The following is a 9,095-nucleotide window of genomic DNA, read 5'->3' as shown; positions in this document are numbered from 1 at the left end:
CCACAGACCGGGAGAAACACTGATGGTGCTGCTCGGGGCTACGGCCAACCCTCTGCAAGATAGCCCACTTGAGATGGTCATAGGCAAGGAGGTTCTAGATGGGTACCTATTGGACTGCAACCTATTCCTCCCCGGACAGCAGTGGGATGAGGCGCACTAGCCAATCTAGCTCATCCTGTGGACCGATCTTCATTGATGGAGTCTGCATCTGAGGCCTGGGCTTCCTGACCGACCAAACTCAGGAACAATCAACGATCTTCCTCCTCCTCCATCCTCACGTCCAAGAGCATCTGATGAAGACCACCGTATGACTTGACCAGCTCCACAAGTGTTGTTCCTGGTGGAGTTCCTCTCGGGTTTCGGTACCAGTGTGATGAGGTTGGCTCTCATTGGGAAGGAACAGCAAGAGTAAATGAATAGAATCTTTCGGAAAATATATCCCGGAAAATAAAAATAAAAATTGAGTGTTCATCGGAGGGGTCCAAGACCCCACGACTTTTGTTGGACTTGAATCACAAATACACAACTTTTTTTTTTTTTTATGTATTCGAGGAGTTTTGTGATTGAAAAAAAGTAACAAATCCTTCTCTCGTGGGTCAATTTGCCCCACTTAGGAATGAATGTAATGCGAGGAATGCTTCAGTACACATAGAAAAACCTAAAAATGCTCAAAATTCAAATAAAAAATACTACAACTTTACCAAAAAATTATTTTATAATGTCTACATGTGTATCTAAATGCATACTGAAGAGAACTGACTTTAGGACCCAGAGGAACAGCTCATTTGCTCCACATAGAGATATAACGCCATCTACAGGCAAGAGTCATGAAATATCATGCTATATTATTATTTTTTCCACACGAGGTCGGCAAAGATATTTTGAGCTGAATTAAAAGGTTTATGCATGAAATTGTGTTATTTTGAATTTAAGTTGAGAGAATGTGAGGAATGTGCATAAATTACTAAATTACTATTTATTTATTATTTATTAATCATATCTAGTAATTTAAAGGTAAATAAAAAATAAAATAAAAATTCCAAAAAGATTGCATTAAAAAATAGAAAAAAATATTATCAAAATGAAATAAAATAAGTTTTCTTGACAAAAAAAAAAAAACAAGTATATATATTTTTTTATAATTATAATTTTCACGAGGGAAGGATTTGTTACAAAACGCGAGGGAAGGATGAGGGTTTAATCAAAATAACATGCTCAGCAAAACACACAAACTGCCTTCTGGCATTCGGTTAGTCAGAGTGAACGATAGAAGCGTCTCTCTCTCTCTTTCTCTCCTCCACCTGATGTGCTGAGACTTTTATGAAGCTACCAAAGACATAGACAGGGAGAAATCCACAGCCATAACAAAGGCCCTTCCTGTAACAACATAAAAAACTCTCTCTTTTTCTACTTCTGCATTTCACTTCTGCTCTAGCTTGTGTACTTCTGAACTACTGTTCATTTTACTCGCTTTAAAGTTGCGAAATGAATAAATATAGATGTACAACTGCTTTACGAGAAGACTGGAATCTTTAACTCATTTCAGAGTACATCATGTTACGTGTATTTTTCAAAAGTAAAAGTGCACCCAAAAGAAAGAACTCTGATAGTGACTTATTTTGAGTAAGCATTATTTGATTAGTCATATAATTGGTGTCTAATTGTGGTTGAAATGGTACAGAGATCACATGGGTGTGCAGGCAGACAACAAGAAGTGAATGTGAGTGTCTGACCAACAGAAGCTCTTGTTCACTGGCGAATAAACCGTCCACTTCAACAGTTCTCCAGCTGAAATCATGACTGTGTGAGAAACGCCATTCAACAACTAAACAGCCCTGAGGACTGTGACTGACGTCTTCATCTGTGAGAGATTGTAGGAGTACACTGATAGCCACAACTACCAGTTTAAGTCATTCTGTTCCCATCTAAGATTTATTTGTCTGTGAGGCGCAGAATAGTCATCTTCCACTTTTGACAACCTGCAACTTTGAGCAGCTCTTATATTATTTATAATCACAGAACCAACAAGTAACTTTAATTTATTTCTAAGTACTGAGGTCATTTCATACTCTGTTAATATATAGATCATATGCTGTCTCTTCCAAAGACCGCAGCCAATGAGAATCAAACCTGTACAGCTGCATGTAACAAATCCAGCGTGTCCATGTTATCATAAAACACAGATTAACACACTCATTCCCCACTGGTGACCGTACATCCCGTCATTGTCGAAAGGGGTACATGACATTATACAGGCATAGTCCAAGACATGGTCAAAACTAATCCAGCATTAAAACTCCAGCATCATTTACTGACCCTTGTGTTGTTCTAAAGCAGTATGACCTTTCTTCTGAAAAACAAACATATACTGAATCTATTTAACCAACAATAATTTGCATGTTTGTTGGTGAGAGCAGCAGCAACTACACAGTTTTCCTCTGGTTGCCTGTGAATAAAAGTCTCATTTTTTAAAGCCCAATATCAGAAAATATCAGCTGCTTTTTTTTAGTGTTTTAATTTTCAGAGAAAATTTGCACATTCCCTCAAATTGCCCTGTGGGAGCTGCTGCTGTGTCTAGCGCTAATGATTAGAAATGTTGCTTTATATGAGCCACGGTGCATTTTGCAAACATCCTAGACGTGGCGTGGAGAGCGATTCAGGAATGAAAACATTAGCTGATTTGATTCGATTGGCATCCTCTTTTGAAGAGACAGAGTGAAGCAAAACTATTGTCATTTTGAGGTCTAAGAGACAACGAGAGGTAAAGTGTGGAAAATGAAATAAAAGCAGAGAGCATTTTTGAGCACTAAAGCACTAGCGATTAAAGGTAAATGCTCACACTGAGATAGTGGCTCTAAATGAATTAGCCAGAGATAACATGTTGTGCTGCGTTTGTGGGGGTAGTCAATTTTAATTAGTGTTTTGGAGACATCTTTTATCAGACCGTTGTAACCTTTCTCTCCTCCCTCTAGTGCTCATCTCCCTCCCCCTCTCCATCTCCCTGCTATCACATGCTTCCAATCAAAACCATTAAAGCCCACAACACAATCAAATATCCCTTTAAACGTCCAGTTCTCAAGTGCAACTGTAAGGCTGCTTGCTAAATGTTTAGGTTCTGAAATGGCAACTAGCAGAACAGTGCGTGTTGGTTCGTATTAGAGTGTTGTTTTCTAGTTTTCATTTGTTCACTTTTTTATTAAATGTGCAAAATTGCAGTTCAAACTATTTTACTTTTTCATTATAGAATCCCTTTGATATTTGTTGTATATAATTAAAACTGAGATAAAAAATAAGAAATTAATAGGGGTGTAGCGATACCCTCATGTCACGATTCGATACATATCACAATGCTGAACTCCCGATACCATATTATTGCGATACTCAAAGAATGAACTGTTGATTAAAATGCAAAATTTGGTCTTACATTATGGGTGTAAATGAATAGGCTTGGACTTGGTGCTGAAACCCAATGCAGGACAATAGAGACACCAGAATAACAATATTCATGATTCTGAAGCTGAAATTATTTTAGACGAATATGTTAGCGCTCTTTCAATGGTGAGATGTTTTTTAAATAATGTAGGCCACTTTTACTGGTAACATCAGACATTTGGCATTATCAGGACCCACAAATATTCCCCCATTGCATTATTATACAGTTTATATAGTAGTTTAATGTAGTACTGACACTAAACTCTGAAAACTCATTTCCTCACACAGAAATTTTATTTTGGGTGAACTATACACAATACATATTGTTGCATTTTAGTATTGCGATACATTGTTACACGCCTAGAAATTAAAGATTAGCAGAGACGGTCTCTCTCTCTCTCTCTCTCTCTCTCTCTCTCTCTCTCTCTCTCTCTCTCTCTCTCTCGATCAGCACTGGTTTACTGGACATCAGCTGAAACTACCAGTGACAGGATGCAATAAACTGGAGAATAGCAGCAATCTAAGGAAAGTTCCTCATTCACGGCCTCTCTGTCTTCTATCCTGGGCAGAAAATAAAAAATCAATACAGGCACACAAGGCCTTGATAAAAGCACTGGACAGGGAGAGAGCTGTGCTGGATTTACTGAATTAAAGTGATCAAAATTTTCAAGTCAACTCAGACCGCTGCCTACATAAACTAACAACCCTATCTCCCGAACTGCCCGTCATTCACTGCGCTTCGCTCTTCTAACCCTCGCTCTGTCTTTCTCTTATCAGGTTTAGTGGGCTTTATTGGCATGACAAATAACATTGCATTTCCACAGCCAAACCGTTTGTAGGCTGGCTATAGACAATAGTTAAATAAATGAACAGTTCAATAAATAAATAAATGGGGAAAAAAATCATAAAAATGATTTGACGTCATGTTGGACTTAAATCTTTTTTTAGCTAATTCCTTTATAATTATTATGCATAATGCTTTTATTGTCTCATTTTAACTGAGGGACATTATAGAATATTTGTACTTTTAAACAATTCGTCACACAGTTATAACATCACACAATGATGGAGAAACTAACAGAAAAGCACTTTATTCACAATATAACTCAGGAAAAACACTAGAACGCAACCACATCATACAAAGACGACACTGATCAAAGGGAACTAGTGGCTTAAATACACAGACAATTAATAAAACTAGAAACATAACATAACAATCAGGGAACTGATTTCTTTTCCCTGTCTTCTCAGGGAACTAGGGTTACAGTCGTAACCTGAGACGTTCCCTTTCGAGGGAACTCACGCTGTGTCGATGACACTTTGGGAACAAGAATGCCCGAACGCTATACGAACAAGAGCCTGTCTGTGTGAATACTGAGAGCACAACTAAGACAAGAGCACCTGTGAACCTGGGGACATCGTCCAGGTCGAAGTTGTAAAACCTTACGATTGTGAGCGGAGAGGGCCAGCCTGCCGCGATACAATAAGGCTTTCTAAGCCGCCATACTCCTGTCCTGGCCTACAAGCACCACGGAGAAAACGTGCACAAATGGGTTTCCCCCCCGGGATACACCACCCAGAGGGACATGGTAGGCAGCCAAGGCCTCCATGTACACCTTCAGTGTGGAAGGGGATAACCCTGCAGAAAAACAAACCTGCAGTAACTCCAGCACTGTTCCAATCAAGCAGTTAACTGGGCACCACTGTCCGAGATCCGCAGACTTCTCCAGAACTCCTGGGAGCAGAGTAATTGGGGAAGAACGTACAGAGGTACTCTATACCACAACATCCGGCCCCAAGGGAGCTGGGTGTGTGAGGGAGAACCAAAGTGGACAGTGCGTTGTATCCTGAGACTCAAGAGATCCACTTCCGCCTGGCCGAAATACCTCCCATATATATTTCAGCACCTCGGGGTGAAGTTTCCATTCCCCGGGCCTCAGCCCCTGCCTCGACAGGGTGTCTGCTCCTACCTGATGCCCCGGGAATAAACTGCTCTCAGGGAGACCCTAGGGAGCACAAGAGAATCTTAGCATAGTGGACGCGATCACAGACTCCCTTGGTGATTTATGTAAGAGACCACCGATTTGTTGTCTGTACGGACAAGCACATGGTGGCCCCTCAGGTCTGGGAGGAAGTGTCTAAACACATTGAAGACTGCCATCAACTCCAGGCGGATTATGTGCCACGAAAGATGATGACTCCTCCACAGACCCTGAGCTGGGCGGCCTTCCATTACCGCTCCCCAGCCAGTGAGGGAAGCATCTGTCGAGAGCAAAACTCGATGGCGAAGAGCTCCTAACACTGGACCCTGGGACAGGAACCAAGGTTTCCTCCATATAACCAAGGCACGGAGACACCTGTGATGTTTCCCCTCGGGGAGAACCCTCTGGTCCTGAGCCACCACTGCAGGGGCCTCATGTACAGCAGGCCAAAGGGTATCACATTGGATGCCGCTGCCATGAGGCCTCAAACAGTCTCTCAAACTGTTTCACAGTGCATGACTGGCTTGGCTTTAACTCCTTCGTGGCTGTGAGGATAGCAGCTACACGAGCGGTCGATGGGACGGCTCGCATCGTGACTGAATCCCAGACCACACCAAGGAAAGTGGTTCTCTGTAGTGGAGAAAGCACAATCTTCTTGGCATTGAGTCTCAACCCCTATTTCTGCATGTGTGAGAGGACGACATCTCGATGCCGAACCTCCAACTGCTCCGACTCTGCTAGAATCAGCCAGTTGTCTATGTAGTTCAGAATGCGTATGCCCTGCAGCCTGAGCGGGGCCAGAGCAGCATCTACGCATTTGAACGCGGTGAATGTGCGGGGTGATAGAGCTAGACCAAATGGAAGCACCTAATATTAGTATTATTTTAGTATTAGTATTAGTATTATTTGCCCCCGAAAGATAACCTCAGGAACTTCCTGTGCTGAGGGAGGATGGAGATATGGAAGTATTCATCTTTCATCTTGTCATCTATCGTGACAAACCAGTCCTTGTAACGAGGTGGACGAGAGCCAAACTGGATTCTGTAGCCTTTCTCTATGATCTGCAGGACCCATTGAGATATATTTCGGCAGATTTCTCCACTCTGTCAGATAGTCTACTACGGGTACCAGCCTCTCAAGACTGGCCCCTGGTGTAATTGGAACAGCCACTTCATGACCTGAAGCATACTGGCAGGAACCACCCGAACTGACGGCTTTTGAACCCCCTCAGAGGGTGCGAGTTAGACGCGGCATCGTGGTGACACTAAGCCGCTGCGCCCCGAGGCACCAAGGGTGGCGGGTTGGCAGAACAGCCCCTGAGGGCACCGAGGTGGGGCGGGCACCATATACTGAGGTACACACCACTCCACCCCGCTCAGGGCTGCCCTCAGAGGTCTGACACTAGTGGCGTCAGGACCTTTCTTTGACCTGTTGAGAATGCCATCCCCGTCCCCAGTCCTTCTGAGGGGGAGCACGGGAAACGACACACTATCCTGCACAAGGAGTTGGTCAACAGCTGAGGCTGCTCCGCCATGGGGCCCATTTACGCCTTACCCACCAGCGCCAAAGTAGTTCTGCCCGGCCTGGAGTGTAATGCTGAGCCTTAGGGGAGCCTTAAGCCGTGACAGGACTGATAGCTCGTCAGCGTCTCTTCTGCCTTTGGCATCGGCCCATACCCAAGCTCTTTCAGCCCCCTTTATTAAAAATATGTATTTTGAGAACTGAAAAACTGAGCTGGAAAGGGCTTGATCCGCGATCTCGAATTTTATTAGTGGAGATCAGGAAAGACTGGAAGACCCTGACATGGAAGTTATGAACTCCAAAAACTCCTTGTGCACATGGGATTGAGATGGTGAATCTTCAATTTCGTCTAACTCGATGCTCAGCACATCCATCTCCTCGGAGGCGGACATCTGCCGCACCGTATTATACCATTTAATTACTCAAAATTAAATGCAGTAAAGATCAACCAGACAAGTCGAAACGGTCTGGGTGAAAAGCTGAATTTATACATGAATCTAACTACTAAAAATCAAATAAGCTTTCATCATTTAATTCCTTCTAATTAAATGCAGCCAATTTATTTAATTCCTCAAAATTAAATGCAGTAAAGATCAACCAGACAAGTCAACATAGTCTGGATGAAAGGCTGAACTATATTAAAATAGTTTCAACATACAATAAAAGAATCATAAATTCATAGCTTGCAATACACTATGTACTCTTTAATTTTTGCATTGCCACAGCCACTCGAGTCTTAGACGAGGGTCCCGCCTGTGACGTTCACTCTCGCCACTGGCCAGTTGACACATGTGCATCAGACGCAATCACGCGGGGCGTTCCCAAAGCATCATCGACGCAGCGTGAGTTCCCTCGAAAGGGAACTGAACATAACTGAACATAACTGAACATAACTCGGACAGGATTATGGTCTTAAATCGCTTCTTAAACCTAATGTATTTGTTGCACATCCAGCAGCCATAAGCAGGTGTAGTGATTATTTTATTGTGCATTGTTTGTGATTGTGTTTCACCCTTTATTTTTATATATATCTAACTATATATATATAAATGTGACAGATTGACGGCTGGACTATTGAAATAAACAACTGACAACAAAAAGGTCTTCATTCTACTCAACAAATACAGTATACAAAGAAACAGAGAGATGTATCTCCGTATAAAGCATCAGTAGGAAAATATATAATCAAATATAGAATACATTTGTATATATCTCAATCTCTTTTCTATTATCAGTATTTCATAATCAGCACAGAACTATTGAATTACTGAATCGATATGCAGCTGTTAAACATTGATTACCTCAAGATAGCTTGACTTAAGTGTTATTGTTATCATTACATCATATTTTTAAATCATTATATTTTGAGTTTGATTTTAAATAATACTACATAAAAGTAAGATACAAACATTATTCAAACATCAGTTAACTACTGTCTGCTGTTTCTAGAAGTTCATTCAGAAGTCTGAGCTAATTTTGAAGGTAAAATATCAATGAACATTAATGAGATGAAGTGCTTCTCTCTCATCTTTCTTCGCTACACTGTCATAGATTTATAATATTACTATGAAGTTTAATATTACAGTATTACAATATTTTAAAGACTAACTTTTTCATAAGAAATCTAGAACTGACTATTGCTGAAGAAACCAGGAGAAATGTCTAATTAGGACCGTGTATCCTTGTATGCGGCGTTTCACCCGCAGGATTAGAGGAACAAACTGTCAATCATTCATTTCACCGATTCAGTATTTAATTCTCAAACAACCGTCTTCAGAAAACTGCAGTGAACATACAATACAGGTTAATGAGTTTAGAGGGCAAAGCACATTCTTCAGCTATTTATAACTATACAAATCTATAGTCTATAAAATAGATAATTTTATAATAATCTATAAAATAATTATTTTCTGTGATTATATATTTTCTATATAGTGTGTGTCTCTGTGATGTTTGACATGTTTCTTGATGCTTCAAAGAAATCACATCTGTGAACATGTAAGAATAATAATATCACAACACAAATGAACAGACACTGAAACAAACTGATTCCTCTAACTCGTCAAAAGAGACCATAACACTGAATTCACCTTCAACGCTTTCAAAATGTACACACACACACACACACACACACACACACAAACACAAACACATACATAC

Source organism: Squalius cephalus (assembly GCF_949319135.1).
Source record: "Squalius cephalus genome assembly, chromosome: 15".
Classification (NCBI taxonomy): domain Eukaryota; kingdom Metazoa; phylum Chordata; class Actinopteri; order Cypriniformes; family Leuciscidae; genus Squalius; species Squalius cephalus.
This window is presented reverse-complemented; position numbering follows the sequence as displayed.